Genomic DNA, 18,080 nt, shown 5'->3' on the forward strand with positions numbered 1-18,080 from the left:
TGTCACCTAGCCCCCTCAATTTGGAGTCTAAAAACATAATAAGGTGAATAATTACTCACAAAGAGAATACTCACCAAATAATTGGTATCCGCGCAAGGGTAAATACAATAGACGGCGAAGATATTCTCAGGGTATCCAGACACCCCAGGTATATAATGCTCCCCAAAGTACTAATGCTGAACAAGCTGAACCCCAGAGGCAACCACGCCAGAATAGAAATAGCGGCCCTGATTCTGAGGGAACCCAATGGTCCAGGAATCATTATTATGGGGCACCAAGAGATAGGCCCAGGGGTAGAGGTAACTTGTACAATCAGGTAGATCGGTTGAGCGAACAATTCGCTAATATGAGTCAACTTTCTACGGCTCAGCAACCGAACAATACTTTTTTAGGGGTGCAGCCAGTGGTCAGCAGTGGACCACAGGCACAGTCATAAATACTGCAGTATCACCTGAAGGGGAGGGGAGAGATATACAAAATGTAGTAATAAATATCAATGATGCTAATCATGTTCTCTCCCCACAGACCGAAAACGGACAATTTAGCTGTGATGACAGGCAACCTCATTCAGGAAAAATTAACAAACCTCTTCCTTTGCAGCACTCTTTTAACCTTATTTCCACAGATGCAGTATGCAAGAATCCAGCCGGTCCTGTCATAAAGGAGACTGGTAGGTATGAAGTTTCTTCTGCATCGGAAAACACGGCGAATTCAGGTAACACGTGGCGAAGCCCACAAATGTATGATATCGCCAACTTTATGTGTGAAATGGTAGAAACTGCAGGAAGGTATTATGTATTAGTTGAGCTGCAAGATTCAGTCTCCAACCCTATCATGGGATTAATTGACACCGGATCCCAGTCAACTATCTTATCCCACAGGTACTACACACAGCTAAATGAGCTAACACCCCACAAACCTAAAATAAAAGAATTTGACGGTTCTCTAATAGGTGTTGGGGGTGACTCACTAAAAGTCTACGGTACTGCCTGGTTAAAATTTAAATTGGGGAACAGGGTCATAAGACACCCTGTCATTATAGTGGATCTGCCAACTGATCGTTTAATTATTGGTAGGGATCTCCTGAAGCGATTAAGCACCATAATTGATTGCATAAATAATGTAATTTGGTCACAAGTTAAACGGCCTATCAATTATGAAAAATCTGGTATATCTCTCACCCGATGTAGCTGTCACGTGGTGGAAGAGAAACCAGATGCTGTGGAGATTCATTTCAGGAATAACTCTGTACCTGAAATCACTATTCTACAAATAGATGATCAGACTCCTTTTAGTGGCTCTGATGGTAATACTTTTAAAATATCGCCTGGAAAGATAGCAAATATTTCCCTAGATGGCGATGTATTAACCATATCACTCCACAAGGGGGATCATAAAATCCCTAAGGGGGGAGGCCACGCTCAATACCTCACAGGGATTGAGAGAGTTAAAGAGGATCTATTTATCCCTATACAAGTACATGACCTTGGTACAACAAAATATGCCAAGTTGAGTTAAAAACAGGAAGCTAGCTATATAAGCAAAGGTTTATTAGCGCAGATAGCTGAACCTAAAGTGATTAAATATCTTTCTCCCCAAGACCACTGTGTCCACAACCGGGATAACAGGTCTGAAATCTATAACATCACAGCTAAGTGCTTATTATCTATCTCTATTGGTAATAAGTCAGTGAAACACCTGTTTTTAGTTTTAAATACTCCCCATAATCAAATATACATTGGCAATGATATCTTACATAGATATGCCATACAAATAGATTTGATTAATTCTTGCCTCTGGAGCAGGTTAAAGGGGGACCCTGAAGTATTTCAGGATGAAAATGCAGCCCTGAAATCAAATCAGCAATTGCCATATGCTGTGAATATGCAGGTATATAGCGATGTTATAATTCCTGCTGGGGCTAATAAATTTCTTTTACCCTTACAGGTAAAGAGAGGTCAGAAATTAAAAACTTCTGAAACACTGATTTGCCTCTCCCATAGAATACAAAATCTGGGTGTCACAGTAACCTACACTCCTATGGTGAATATTGGAACTATTCCAATACATATTATTGTACATAACATGACCCCACAGGATATAACATTATCCAAGGGAACTACCATAGGATATGCACTGGAATCAAGTTATTACACTTTTGGATTCCAGAATAATGTAATTGGGCTAATACCTGAAGGATACTTAACTGAAGAACAATTAATAGAACAATCCGTTGCATCTATGCCAGAGGGTCTATTTAATATTCAGTCTATTTATCCCTTCAGCTCAGAGGAAGGCATCTGTAAAATTGAAGAAGCCTCTCTAGTGTTTGATCAGCCAATCAAACAGCAAGATTACCCAAATTCCCAGAGTCATGGGAGCAATGTAAACTATAATCAAGGGGATCTCACCTCTAGATTGGAAGAAGCCTATGAAATAGGACAGCCTAAAATCTTTCCAGGATTTCAGCAAATAGTCGAAGAGCAAATATCCTTAGCTAACGGCTGTTCCAGCGATGATGAACGCCAACAGCTGCGAGAACTCCTGATGGAGTACAAGGATATTTTTGCTAAGGATTCTTATGACTGTGGTACTACAGACTTGCACATTGCAAGAATACAAACAGATCCCGATGTGCCACCTGTATTTGTCAAACAATACAGACTTCCCTTAGCCTCATATGATTCTCTTGCAGAGATCATAAGGAATTTGGAAGAAAGAGGTATTATACGACAGGTGCACAGCTCTTATAATAATCCTATTCTAGATGTCCTTAAGCCCAATGGACAATGGCGTTTATGTGCTGACTTAAGACAGCTAAACAAACGAGTATACATGTCTGGCTGGCCTGTACCATACATTGACCAGTGCCTAACACAAATGCAGGGATCCAAGATATTCACTGCCATTGATTGTGCACAGGGATATTGGACCATAAAGGTACATGAAGAGGACCAATATAAGCTAGCATTCTCCTTCCAAAAGGTCCAATATGCATTTCAAAGACTTCCTTTTGGATACATACATTCTGGACATGAATTTGCTGTATTCATGCATAAGGCTATGCCTGATGCACTGGAAAGGGTGACCTTATCTTATGTTGATGATGTTTTAATCAAAAGCACAGACTTTTAAAAACACATCGCAGAGCTTAAACACGTCCTCAGCCAACTTAAAAGGGCAGGTGTCAAATTATCCCTACAAAAAGTTCAATGGTGCCGCACTCGTGTAAACTTCTTGGGACATGAGGTTACCTCTGAAGGATTAAATCCCCAAAAGAAAAAGGTGGAAGCTATAGTGAATTCTAAAAACCCAACTAACTTAAAGGAATTGAGATCATTCCTGGGCATGACAAATTATTCTCGCAAATTCATTGATAATTATGCGGAATTAGCTAAACCACTACTACTTCTTCTAAAGAAAGATGTGAAATGGCACTGGAGTGAGTCTCAAGAGACAGCCATCAGAGAGCTGAAGAGAAAACTCATCCAAGCACCTTGCTTAGCGTACCCTGAAGGTGGTAAACCTTTCTTCTTAGAGACAGGTTACACAGATATAAGCATGAGTGCTGTTTTATACCAAAAGCATGATAATTTAAACAAAGCCATTGCTTATGCAAGCAAAAATCTATCCAAAGTAGAAATAAAGCTTAACGATTGCGAAAAAGCCCTCTTATCTACTGTATGGGCTCTACAAAATTTCCGCAGCTATATACAGGGCGAGAAAATTATTGTAGAAACGGCCCTCCAGCCTTTGCTATATTTGCAAAGTGAGAGAATAAGAGATGGGAATTTGTCTAATAGCCGCATAACAGCGTGGACTCTTTCCTTACAAGGCTGGCCCTTAGAAATTCGCTACAAGCAGGATAAAAAGAATCCAGTTGCACAAGGGCTTGCTGAGCTCCATGACTGTACTGCTAGAGATCCTGGGGAAGAATTATCAGAAGATGATTTTCTGGAGGAACAATTGCTTTCCCCATATAAAATGTACAATGAGGACCATTGTCAAACATTACCGTGGGTGTATGTTGATGGTTGTTCTTACCATGCCACTATTGATAATGAGCACAGATTAGTCGCTGGAATTGGTATAACTGGGGCAAATGGATTCCCAAATATATCTATAGGTTTCAACATTGGACCAAGATCCAACCAAGTTGCAGAACTAACTGCTGTTTTCAAAACCATTGAAATAGCTATTGAACATGGTATTCATGAATTTGCGATCATAACCGACTCAAATTATGTGCATGACAGTTTTGTTGAATACCTGCCAACTTGGAAAAGAAATGGCATGCAGAAAAGCAATAACAAACCAGTCAAGCATGGCAAGTTGTTCTGTGAGATTGATAATCTGGTGGTATCCAATGATTTAACCATACACTGGAAAAAGACCAAGGGTCATTCCAGAGATAAGGAAGGCAATGACCTTGCGGACTCATTAGCCAAACAAGGAGCCATAACTGGAGAACTCCTTAATATTGACCACTTAATGGGTGCAATTCAGGTAGAAGCCATTACCAGAAACCAGGCAAAACAACAGAGTGAGCCTAACTTGGTACAATGGAGTCAGGATTCTCCTAGTGAGGACCTGATCACTAGTCAAAAAGAAGACCCCATTGTAGGTATCTTCTATAAACACATAGAAGATCCTGAAAGCAACCCCATCTCAAAAGATGATTGTATTGGCAAAGAAGATCTGAGAATCTTAATAAAATCTAAATCACAATTCAAGTTACAGGATGGTTTGTTAATTAGAACCTCCAAAACTGGCATCCAGCAGTGGGTAGTACCCACCAAGTTCAGAGGTCTAATGCTTCAACATGCCCATGATGCTCCCACATCTGGTCAACGTGGTGCCAAACTCATGTATGAAATATTACGTGATTACGCTTTTTGGCCACACATGTTGAAAGATGTTCAAACCTACTGTCAAGGGTGTTTAATCTGCCCACAGTTCCAACCCATTGTACCAACGCATAGAGCACCATTGCAGAAAAGGGGGATGGTAATGCCATGGTCAGATATACAAATTGATTTTATCGGTCCAGTAACAAGATCATCAAGAGGTAACAAATACATGTTAACCGTAACATGCCTGTTCACTAAATGGGTAGAGTGCATTAGTGCAGCTAACAATAGCGCTGAGACATGCGCAGCATTGCTCATCAACCATGTGTTTTCCAGATTTGGTTTTCCCCAAAGAATCGAATCAGATCGGGGAAATCACTTCACTAGCGAAGTGATGACCAAAATGTGGAAAATACTAAGGGTTAAAAGAAAGCTCCATATTGCTTATAGAGCTGCCTCAAGTGGTGGTGTAGAGCGTTACAACCAGTCCATTGTGAAAATACTCAAAAAGTTTGTGAGTGAAACGGGTAAAGACTGGGATGTAAAACTACCTCTAGTCTTAATGGCATTAAGAGCAACTCCAAGTAAGGCTACCAAGATGTCACCTTTTGAACTGATGACTGGTAGAAGAATGGTTCTACCTCAGCATCTGCTGTACCGTACATCAGACCAAAACTTGATAAATGCTGCCAATACACATCAATATGTGGAGAACCTAAGAAGCACCTGCAATATGCATTTGCATTTTGCTCAAAGGAATTTAGAGAGAGCCGCAACCTGCCACTAAAACCTATTATGATCTCAAAACGTCCCAAAAAGGAATATGACACATAAATGATAAAGTTTATCTTTATAACTTTGGAAGAGATCAGGCTAGGGGAGAAGAAATTTCTTCCCTCATGGAAAGGTCCTTTTGTCATTACCTGGCAAAATATCTCCAGTGGCCTATAAATAAGGATCCCAAAACGAAAGTTTCATAGATAAAATGGGTCCATATCAATCAAGTGCGGGCATGTCATCCCAGGTCCCAACTACAAGTCATAGAGGGAGAATGAAATGTCATATCCCCAAATGCACTAAGACCTACTGTAGTTTAAATATGCCCTAGCTGATAAACATGAAGGCTCAAAATTGACAGACTATCTACATAGAAGACTGTCTATGATGTGTACGGTCAACATCCTCACCAAATAACCACTAACTTTGATCCAATTCAAATACATGTGTCCTACATATTTTTGAATTTGAAAGGGGGATTTATGTCAAGGTATTTGAAATATTATTAAATAATATATAGAAGTATATTTGTCTTTATTTAATAAGTCTGTGGATGTGCACATTGTTTGTAGAACAAAGGATTGTTTCTAAGAGATCTCCCACACTCAATATGCTAAATTATGCAATTGTATAACCACAAGGAACTGAAAATTAACACAGTTTCAGAAACCATCTGTGTGATTGCCTGGGAACCAATGTTAAAAGACAGCATTCTGGTACCTAGATCAGGATACATGCCCATATATGGGCTTCCTCCAATGGAGATGCTGATCCATCTGAAGAGATGTGAAAGATGCAAACATTCTTCAAAAGGGACTGATAATTAGCACAGATTTGTTGAGTGGCTCATGCTGTGTGGCTACTAACACTGGAATATACAAGATGTTAAACATACGTCTGGGGTTAGGATAACATAGAGAAAGCAAATGGCTCACAATAAAATTATTAAAACAACTATGTTATAGGCAAGTAAAATACATTTCAGCATTATAAGAAAATATATATACATTTTTAATTGATATGTGACAGTCTTTTATATGATAATAAATATAAACGCATTGTATTAATAGATAATTGCTGCATGGGATATTTATATAGGAAATAAATTCAGAATTAGTATAGATTAAATAGCCATTTTAATAATCCCATATTTGAAGTGCATATATATAACGTGAATTTTCTATTTTTCAGATGGATCGTAGAGAAGACAATGCAGGCAGAACTATTGGAAATATAAAAATAGGCTGTTATTTCTATAGAAATGCCAGGATACTGATAAAATTATAATGCATTTTAAGCTAATAATTAGCAGTATTAAATTGCCTTAATATAATAAAATGTTAATAATATAAAACATGATGTTTCATATCAAAACGATCAGGAAATTGATCTGATGCTGCTTCACCTATAATTAATATTGGGAGAGATTAATACAAGAAATTATGGCAGTTATTACATAGTTTAAAGAAATATTTCACTGTCTAAAAATGTTGGTTTAATGAATTTGTATGTATTGTCATGCTGCATTGTGTTGTGCTGTCTGTTTGTAATGCTGCCACCCAGTGTTATGATGCGAGAATTGCAGCCATGAGATGATTGGTTGTTGCAGGGATGCATCTCCTTGGCAACACATTCCCAAATAAACCAATCCATGTTCAGTTGCAAAGAACCAATCCGAGACAAGGCTCCGTGGGTGTTTCCAATACTCACCAATGACTGATAATAATAAAAAAAGGGGAGGGGTGAAATCAGATGATTTAAACCCCAGCATAGAGACTGATAAGGAGGTTGCTGGCTAATTCTGAAGGAATAACTACTGTGGTTATTATTAAAGCACACAACTACTGTTGGACTCCATATGCAATACCCCCAATTTTGAATTTCTGAGGTGAAATTGGATCTGTTGGGAAACATTGGAAACTGGATTGCTGTTTATTTGGTAATGCATGCAAGGTTTTTGGTAAGATAAGTTATATGTATAGTCACTACAGTAAAATTACAATTGGAAGATTGGAAATGTTATGAGCTGCTTATTCTATTTTCATTATTTTATATGTTTAACCAAACTTTTCCTTTTCTTTTACTGAACTCTTCTCTGAAGCTGCAGATATATTACTTCTGTATTTTCTAATAAGTGATGTATCTTTAACAACTTACTTTTAGCCTAATAAGTATGTATCAGTACATCTTAAAGTTATGGCTTCTCCCATACAAAGTTTTCTAAATATCTGAAACTCAAGGTAAAATCCAAGGCTTCTCTGTACAGTATCAGCTTCTCAATCCAATTAGCCAACTAGCCTCTGGTCACATTCCAAGAAAACATATCTCCCAAATTTTAACATAGAGGACCTGTTTTTTTTTCCCTTTCCTAGTAATCACTAATCACGTGAGATTTATTGGCCAATCATTATCAACCAATTAGCTCTCTGCTTTGTAAGGAACTGTAATAGTATAAAAATGCATGTATATGAAAATGTGTTAGTCTTGCGTTACTGTTTTTTGTGCTGGGACACTGTTGCAACAGTGTAATAAAGATTACCTCTCCTGAGGTGAGCCCTTGTTTGATAAATATCTGGTCTGGACCTCTTTATTACTGCACCTGAGACGAGCTCACTCACAACAGTAACTTGGCGACTCTGTTGGGACGTGCTTCAGGTCGACCTTTCCGTGCCTCCCTGGCTGGGAACCAACATCTGCACGCACCCATCTGATTCAGGTCTATAGCTTACCTGTGGGAGGTTTTGTCTTGTTGGCCAGGGAGTCCCGGGGGGCGATAAGGGAGTACGTCCTGAGGAACAGACCACAAACAACGGACGCAATCTACCCCTTGGACAAGTCTGTGAGTGTCTTCTTGTCTTTTGTGTTCATGTACGTGTAATATATGTTGTGGGTCTTTTACCCTGTTTTTGTTTTATATACTGGATCACTATTAAATTCAGTGGGACATCTGTCTGGCAGTTAAACACCATTAGGGTGCCAGCCCACTATAAAATAAAGTTTCAGGTGATAGGGATTTTACAGAGGCAGAAATAGTGATCCAAGACATATTGTGACTTGAGACTATAGTGCTAATCTCTCCCGCTAAGCAGGGACGTTGAGGTAATGTCCGTCCGGTAACTGCAGGGACTTGATTGACTATAGTGCTAATCTCTCCCGCTAAGCAGCGACGTTAAGGAATTGTCCGTCCGAAAACTGCAGGGACTTGATTAGGGATTAAAGTGAGGTGTGGATTTTGAGGAGTTAAAGTGCCCCTGTTTTTGGTTGAATTTTTGTAGACTGGGAACTTTGTCATCAAAATTTACATTCACTTTAAGGAACAGGGATATAATAATGGGATCCCGGCTGTCTAAAGTAGACAAAGACTCTCCCCTTGTTAAAGTATATGCAAATTAGGGAAAACTCAGTACTGCTTGGTTATAAAAAAATAGAATTTATACTTTGTGCACAGAGCTCTGAGTTTCCTATACTCTCAGCCTTGATCCTGAAATAAGGTGGCCGAGATTTGGGTCCTTTGAGCTCCCTAAATTAATTGCCCTCCGCAATCTTCTGGTTGATATATGCCCTGACCAGATGGACTACTATTATCTGTTTGGTAATAGTAGGGTTGCGGGTTGTCAAAACCCAAATGAAAATGTGTTTTATGTATTACTAAAAGTTTCATGTATGTTAACATTGCTTTAGAATAAATGCTGGGAGTGAAATATTTGAGGTATGCGAGTTGATATGAATTTTTGTGTACAATCGCTGCAAAAGAAAGCTGGCCTTGATGTTTGATGCAGGCTGGAGCTGTGTGTGTGTATCAGGGATTCTTAGCTAAGAAATTTGATGACGTAAGGATTTGCTTGTTATTGCTGTAACTTGGTTTTAAAGTCATATGTATGTTCTTAATTTTGTGCGCCAATAATAGCATTTTTTTTAGTTTTAAGTGATATTTGTTTTATGTATGGGCTGATAAGAGATTTAATGTGTTTCCATCTGTTTGAGGCATATAAAATATATGCAAGTGAAGTAACTAAGGACGTTGAAAGTGCGATGGTGTGTGTCATTTTTGTCACGCTCTAGTAAATATGAGAGTTTTTCTTGTATATGATTAATGGGTTAAGTATGTTTGTGGAAAAGATAATAAGGTAAAAAAAACTTGTCTTGTTTGCCATTGGAGTTCTGCTTCTTTGCTGTATTATGGACTGTGTGTCATTAGATGTATGTATTTGGGTCTGTTTCTTTTGCAATAAATATTTAAGTATACGCAGGTTGTGATGCAGTAGGGAGGTGGAGTTTTAATGGTAAATAAGACAATAAGGTTGGATATGTAATATACATGATAAATGGTCAGCCCTTATGGGGACAGTACACTGTAAAATTGTTTTTATATTAATGTATTTTCAATTACTTGTTATACAAGCTGCATAGTATAAAATGTAGGAGAAATTGCATTTGCAAGTTTATTTGTATATATATGAAGTAGCTGGTTTTATGCTTTCAAAACACAGTTGATTGCAATGGGTTGAATTTTAGATAATAAGAATATCTCATTGTGTTATATTTGTCTGTAAAATCGGAGCTCAGTGCTTAGACAGAGCAATGGAAAATTGTCATTTTATTACTTAAAGGACCAGTTCACTCATGGGAGTTCATGAGCAGCAATAACACTGGATTAACAAGTAAAGGAGATAATACATAAAATGTAGTAGTTTGTAAAATATATTATTTTTTTTACATTTTTTATCTTCTTCTTTGCAGTTCAGCTAAATGTCCCTGGAATGCCCTGATAAAAGGGCAGTGCTGCAATGCTCTATTACCCCGCCCCATGGCCAATCAAAGTGCTTTAGTAAATGATATGCTAAAGACAGTAAACCTCCAATGTGCACACACAATCGGCAGCTAACAAAATAAATTTAAATATCACTCCCCACACTTTACACTCAGGTTTTATAAAATTTTCATGATTCAGATACAGCATGTAATTTTAAACAACTTTCCAATTTACTTCCATTAAAAATAATGTGCACAGTCTTTTATATTTACATTTTTTTTTTGAGTCACCAGCTCCTACTGAGCATGTGCAAGAACTCAGACTATACGTATATGCATTTGTGATTGGCTGATTGCTATCACATGGTACAGGGGGAGTGGAAATATACATAACTTAGAAATGTGTTAGAAAAGAATCTACTACTCATTTGAAATTCAGACTAAATGCTATTGTATTGTCTTGTTATCTTGCATTTGTTGATTATGCAAATCTGCTGTGTTTACTGGTCCTGTCTCTGGGAGCATAATAATTGCATAAGACCTGGATGATTTTCTATATTTTTACTTTAGTTTGTTTTACAATAGTTTGCTTACATAATCACCTTGTGCAGACCTTTCCTTGTATATATATATACAGTATAATATAAAATCTGTGAGACTAGCAGTGAAAAAAAAAAAGAGTTACATTTGCTTTCCAGCTGATTGAGGCTTCCTGCCGATGTGGATTTGACTTGTGAGTTGAATACATACAGGTCTGTGTAAAAGTCTGTTCTAATACAGGAGTGGAATTGCATGTTGCAAACGTTTTCTTTTTCTCTTCAAATAAGTTGCAAACTGAGAGATATCACTGACCTGAATGTATTCAAGCTCTAAAAAAAAAACTGCTCACTGCTCAACACCGAGTCAGGGGGTTTAGCAAGTGCTATGCACAGAAGGCAGGAAAAAAAATATTTAAAGGGGTATAGGCAAACTGATATAAAATCTGAGATTTCAAAAAAAAAAATATTTACAGAGAAAGAAAATTAAGTTTATTGTATGCTCAGCACTAGTATATTTAACTATGTCAGCAGTTTCAATTCAAAATATTCTTAATTTGGGTAAACTGTCCCTTTAACTATCCTGCACACCACTGTGAGTGTGGTTTGTTATGCTGGCTTGTTTACTTAGGCTGATTGATAGATGAGACTCCAGTATAAAACTTTTACTATAGGTGGGAATACCACAGGCTAAATCAGCTATTTCAAATGCCAAAATAAAGGGCAAAGGAGCTTGTACAGGGACATCCTTTACACATTTATGTGCCACACGCAGTACACCTCTTACTCAATCAGAAAAATACACAACATTTTTTAAATCAACGTCTCACTAGGTATGAGACATTGCTTCTTATACCTTCTAATACCACTATCATCCACTGTACCTCTCTCAACCCAGCAACTTTGTTACCTCTGCCTGATGATGGTACCCCACACTATGACTGTTTATCTGTATCTCTCTTTTCCTCCAAACCAAGGGATGACCTCTCTGATGTGCCTTTACCTAACCTGGATTGGACACTGTTCTGTGATGGAAGTTTGAGGATGGTGAATGTTTCTGGTGCAGTCATGACAGATTCTGTTATAGAGGCCGAGCCCCTCCCATCTCACTACAGTGCCCAAGCGGCTGAGCTACATGCACTCACACTTGCTTGTCAGCTCTCAAAGGACAGGGAGGTCAGTAAACATTTACACTTATAGTAAATATGCCTTTGGGATTGTACATGCCACTGGTCAATTATGGAAATTAAGGGGTTTTCTAACTTCTGCTGGTACCCAAATTGTCAATGCACCACAAGTTTCTGCATTCCTTGACTCAATCCATTTACCCACTTCCATCTCTGTCATGCATTGCAAAGCACACACCCACTCACAGGAACCCATTTCACTTTGTAATAGTTATGCTGATCAAATTGCTTAGCATGCAGCTTCTCTGCCATTTACACTACATTGTCTCTCTTTACACTTCTCTTCCTGAACAAACTGTTCACCTCTGGACTATTCTTGGTGTTACCTGTGACTCTTTTGGTATCTGGTCCACTCCAGATGGATGCCCTGCTCTACCTCAACCACACCTCTCTCTTATGCTATCCATTCTGCATAACCAAACACACTGAGGTACCACACAACTTGCTGAAACCCTTAACAGACAGTGGTTTGCCCCCCCATCAAGCTGCAAAATGAGTTGTATTGAATTGTGAGACGTGCTCAATTCAATCCAAGGGGGGAACCTAAAGGTCCACCAGGCGGATGCCCATGGGCATTTCAAACTTTTGAATGTTTACAAATTGACTTTTCTGACATAACTCCCTGTAGGGGTTTCAAACATTTACTTGTGATAGTGGACCAACTTACTGGATGGGTCGAGGCCTTTCCTACAAGAACTGTGAAAGTCCAAGAAGTTGCCAAGTGAATGCTAAAAGAACTCATACCCAGGTTTGGCCTCCCAGAGTAATTGAATCTAACAGAGGAACACATTTCACAAGTAATATTATTCAGCAACTGACATTAGCCTTAGGTTTTCCTTGGCATCTCCATACCCCTTGGCATCCAGAAAAGCTCAGGCCAAGTGGAAAGAAATAACTAGACCCTAAAACAGACTATTGTAAAACTTTGTTCTCAAGCAAGCCTTAAATGGGTAGATGCTTTTTGCCCCTAGCACTGTTTGGAACTCGCACAAACCATAGGGGGACCCTCAAGCTCTCACCATATGAACTGTTGTTTGGTAGGCCTCCTCCTTTGTATAGTGCCAACACCTTACACCTGCCTGACCTTGCAGTAGGTGATGTATAACTAACTGCCTATCTTTTGCAACTGCAGACATTCTCTCCACAGACATGTCTCTCTCTCTCAGTCTTTGCCATTGGATATGACTGCACATCCCTTCCAGTCAGGTGACTTCATTTTAGTCCAGACCTATCAAAAAAAAGCCACTGCAGCCTCTCTGGAAAGGTCCTTACTGGTTTTTGCTGACTACTCCAACAACTATTAAAGTTGCCAAGGTCGACTCTTGGATCCATTACTCTATGTGTAAAAGATACAGCCCAGAAAAAGAAGCATCCTGCAAAAAAGCCAAAGAAAAAAGAAGCTGGGGCCACCAAGGCCTCTGAAGAAGGGGTAACCAAGACCCCTGACAATGATTGGTTAATTCAGACCCTTCTGGGTTTGAAACTCAGACTAACCAGAAATAGTGAAATCTCACTAGCTGAATGAGTGAAACTGAAAGCTCTGTCTTTCTCTCTTATTTTCATTGTCTCACTCCTCTGTTGAATCTTGAGTAACATCCCTCAATATGTCTCCTTTGTTTGTGTCACACTTTTGACCATGCTCTCTTACTCTATTCCCAATATGTCAGTGTCATATATAATATGTCAATGTCTAGTCAGTGTGTTTGTCCTAAACCCCATTACTAAATACTCTTGTTCTGGTAACCTTGTATCTGTGGCAGTTTTCCCTCCCACTACTAGCTGCCCAACAAGTAATTATACTCAAAGTTCATATTTAAAGGTCCTAAGGGGTTTGTTATCAGTCTATTTGCATAGCCCCACTAGTGAATGTGGTTTGAAAATTATGAAGTGGGTAGCTGAGAAATGAAAGTCACCCCTCTCTTGCTTGACATTCCCCTGTAACTACCTCTGCCACAACCCCTATTTACCCCCATGATTCTTTCCCCCATAATGATAATTTACCTAATGCCCAATTGTGCACAGAGAAACTATTCTTTAGGTGAATGGTGACTAAACTCACACGTTGTCCTACTCCAAACTATAGCCAATCACACCGAGGGCAATTGTTATATTTTTGCTCGCATTCCCACTCATCATAAGGGGGGTATTCCTCTTATGGGTATTACTGTTGATTTGTTTACCTTTGATTTGTCTACTTTTATTCCTCCAGGTACACCATTGTTCAACCTATCAGGTAATTTTATCTCTTTGGGAGGCACCTCATATGGTACTATCTGCAGGGAAATTGGCCAAGGGTACGGGGCAGTTGGGTGCCTCCCTATGTGAGTATGTAATCTCCAGTAATGGCACTCATTTCCAGCTGGTAAATTTCTCTGGAATGATCCTGACTGTGAATCATAATCTCACTGCATTTTTTTTGTTTCCTCCAGTGCCCCAATTGTACTTTTGTTTCCCCCATCCCTTGTACAATCTTCCTCAGCAGACCACCCCCTGGGTTGTATTGGATATGTGGACAGAAAGCGGTGTCAAGTCCTCCCTGGTAACTATACAGCATCCTGCTTCCTGGGTGTGGTAACCCCAGCCATCTGTGTTGTCCCCACGCTGCCCTTGGGCCCAATTCGCAATAAACGTGAATCTGGAAGCTTGCTGCCCCCCCTTGTCCAACAGTATGCTGGAGATTCAACTGGTCGAGCTATCCTCCTGGCCGTTGGTGTCTACCTGAATCATCCAGGACATCATCATGTTATCTGTGATACTACAGACCTTCATGAATGAGAGTGCAGGAGTTGTTCACGAGTGTGGCCCAAGAGTTGAAGCAGCTTAGACAACTAGCATTGCAGAATAGGATGGCCCTTGATTAACTCCTGGCATTCCCAAGGAGGGGAGGGGGGTGTAGTCTTGTGAGCAAAAGAATGTTATTACCTATGTTACTGATCAATCACTTAATTTGAGTCACCATTCACAGTTATTAGGTCCCCTATCCCAGGATGTCAAGATGTGATTGATGACAAATTTGGCCCTTGGAGGTATTTTCTAACCATCTCTTTGATTGGCTACCTAATTCTGGGATGGATACACTCCCTTTTTCTGTATGGCACTTGTTATTATAGTAAGCCTTATACTGATGTGGTTGCTGTATACAATGTGTACCCTGGTCTAATCTCTACCATGCAAGAATGTTTTCACTGTGTCTCATTCTTCTCCCAAATACTTGTTTCCTCTATCCGTTTTGAATCTCCCCACCCCTGTTGAGATCTCTCTTGACCCCTGATTTCTTCTGGTTTCACCTACTTCTCTCTACTCTATGTCTCTCTTTTGACCTTTGATCTTACAATGTTATTGCCTACCCACCAGCTGTGCCCCTAAAATTCCCTGTCTTACCCTATGAGGTTGCACTACGTCCCTAGGATCATCTAGAACTTTCCTACATTGGGAAACTGGCCACGGAGAGACCATGGACCATCATCTACCTTGATGGCCACCCACGGTCGTAGCCTGTATACCCATAACCCACTCATTTTCTCCCTCCCTAGTGGTTTCTATTTCTCTCATTGTCTTTCTGTATTGTTTTATTTTGCTTTCATATTGCATTACCCTTATACTTCAACCTCTCTATATTTCCCTTCACAGGTGCAGAATTCCCGTCACCTCCCAAACATGCCATGATACTGCCTGACAACCCACTATTCGCCATCAACTCTGCATGAATGATGGGGATTGTTACTTGTTGTTAATGAATCCCTGGGAGGGGATGTTTATCGCACTATGTCATGTCACACTGCACATATATACCAGTATATATAGGAATGTATAGGTAGTTGTCTACTCCACCCGATGGCGATAGCGTCCGGTAATAGCGGAATTGCCTACTACCTAATAACTTCACTCCTACCTTGATTTTTGCTTACCCTCTTGTAATCCTGTGAACCACTCTTGGACGCGGAGCACCCATGTACTAATAGCATTGTGATTGTCAAACCGCCATGAGTCGCATTTACTTATTGTGATCGCGGCACTTTGACATTTGCGATCAAAGGGGGAATGTTATGAGCTGCTTATTCTATTTTCATTATTTTATATGTTTAACCAAACTTTTCCCTTTTCTTTTACTGAACTCTTCTCTGAAACTGCAGATATATTACTACTTTCTAATAAGTGAAGTATCTTTAAACAACTTACTTATAGCCTAATAAGTATGTATCAGTACATCTTAAAGTTATGGCTTCTCCCCATACAAAAGTTTTCTAAATATCTGAAACTCAAGGTAAAATCCAAGGCTTCTCTGTACAGTAATCAGCTTCTCAATCCAATTAGCCAACTAGCCTTGGTCACATTCCAAGAAAACATATCTCCCAAATTTTAACATAGAGGACCTGTTTTTTTCTTTCCCTTCCTAGTAATCACTAATCACGTGAGATTTATATGGCCAATCATTATCAACCAATTAGCTCTCTGCTTTGTAAGGAACTGTAAAGTATAAACAAATGCATGTATATGAAAAAGTGTTAGTCTTGCGTTACTGTTTTTTGTGCTGGGACATGTTGCAACAGTGTAATAAAGATTACCTCTCCTGAGGTGAGCCCTTGTTTGATAAATATCTGGTCTGGACCTCTTTATTAATGCACCTGAGACGAGCTCACTCACGACAGAAAGAACAAATTGGGCTTTTAAATGTATTGCATAACCTTGAATAGCTCTTAGCCTGCCTATTTGTGTGCACGCATTTAAAGTAAACATTTACTATTGCTGTATGTAGCAGAGTTAAGGAAATAGTGCATATTTCAAGTTAGCATTTCATAGCCTATGTATTGTTAAACTAATCCCAATCTTAAATTGTTTATCTATGCAAACATATAATAATAATTCAGAAGTGTATATTGTATTTTAAATTGGTAGTCACCAGGCCTATATATTGTTTAAATCTGTATCTGATTGGCTAAGTAACTCATCTGTGCAAGTTTCTGATATTGTAAAATACTATTGTTTTAGGTTAAATTACAGTTAAATAGCAGAATATATATATATATTATCCTATTGTTTATAAGCACAGTTTAGAATGTACTGCTTGGATGTTAAAGGATTTTAGTCCCATTGTGTTTAACTAAATAAAAGGCTATTTGTAAATAAGGCTGAATTGTGAAGGTATCTTTTTCTGGGTTTTATAAGAAGGATAGCATATCTTAAATAGTTTCAAGCGCATATAATATTATTTTATATTCCTTTTATTGCAAATATATTTAAAAAATGTTCATGGTATTAACTAAATAAAAGAGTTCAGGTATCTTATATTACTTGTATTGTTCTAGTAGATGCCATGTTGATTAAGGGTTTCTATTTTTAAGGAAAATATTATTTGTATTGTGTTATAACCCTGCCATAAGGCTGATATATTATTTGGAGAGCACTACTAAGATTTTCATAAATATACTGACGAATGATTACAACCAATAAACACAACATACAGGTTTTGGGCTAAAGACTGGTTACGGTAACGTTTATTACAAAAAAATAAACCTCTTAATATACCAACTTAGGTAACTTAATAATATGATAACAAAGAACTGTATAAAGTTCTTAACAAACTGGAGGCAGCAATGAAACTAGCTAGTTTAACCCCCTACTGACAGACGGCAGGGTCCTACACCAGTGTTTGCAGCGTGGCACGGATTGCACGCCACCCAATTGGCAGAGAGAGGAAAGCTGTAAGCTTGGTAGAGCTATTTGGCCTACGATTGTAGGGGGGAGTAACCCCTAGGTCGGCACCCTAGCGGGCTTCGCCCTCCCCCCATCCTAGGGCATCCACTCTTTTGTTTCCCTGCCCACTCTCTGGGCCCTGACCCGACACACCACAAGAGTCAGCCATCTCTTGCCGCCACAACTGACAAGCTCAACATAACACAATAACATTTTATAAAATTCCAAAATTGCATGTTTTTTGTTTTTTTAACTACAGAGAGAAGCGCTTTACGAATATCCCA

This window comes from Bombina bombina, chromosome 3 (genome assembly GCF_027579735.1).
Source record: "Bombina bombina isolate aBomBom1 chromosome 3, aBomBom1.pri, whole genome shotgun sequence".
Lineage (NCBI taxonomy): Eukaryota > Metazoa > Chordata > Amphibia > Anura > Bombinatoridae > Bombina > Bombina bombina.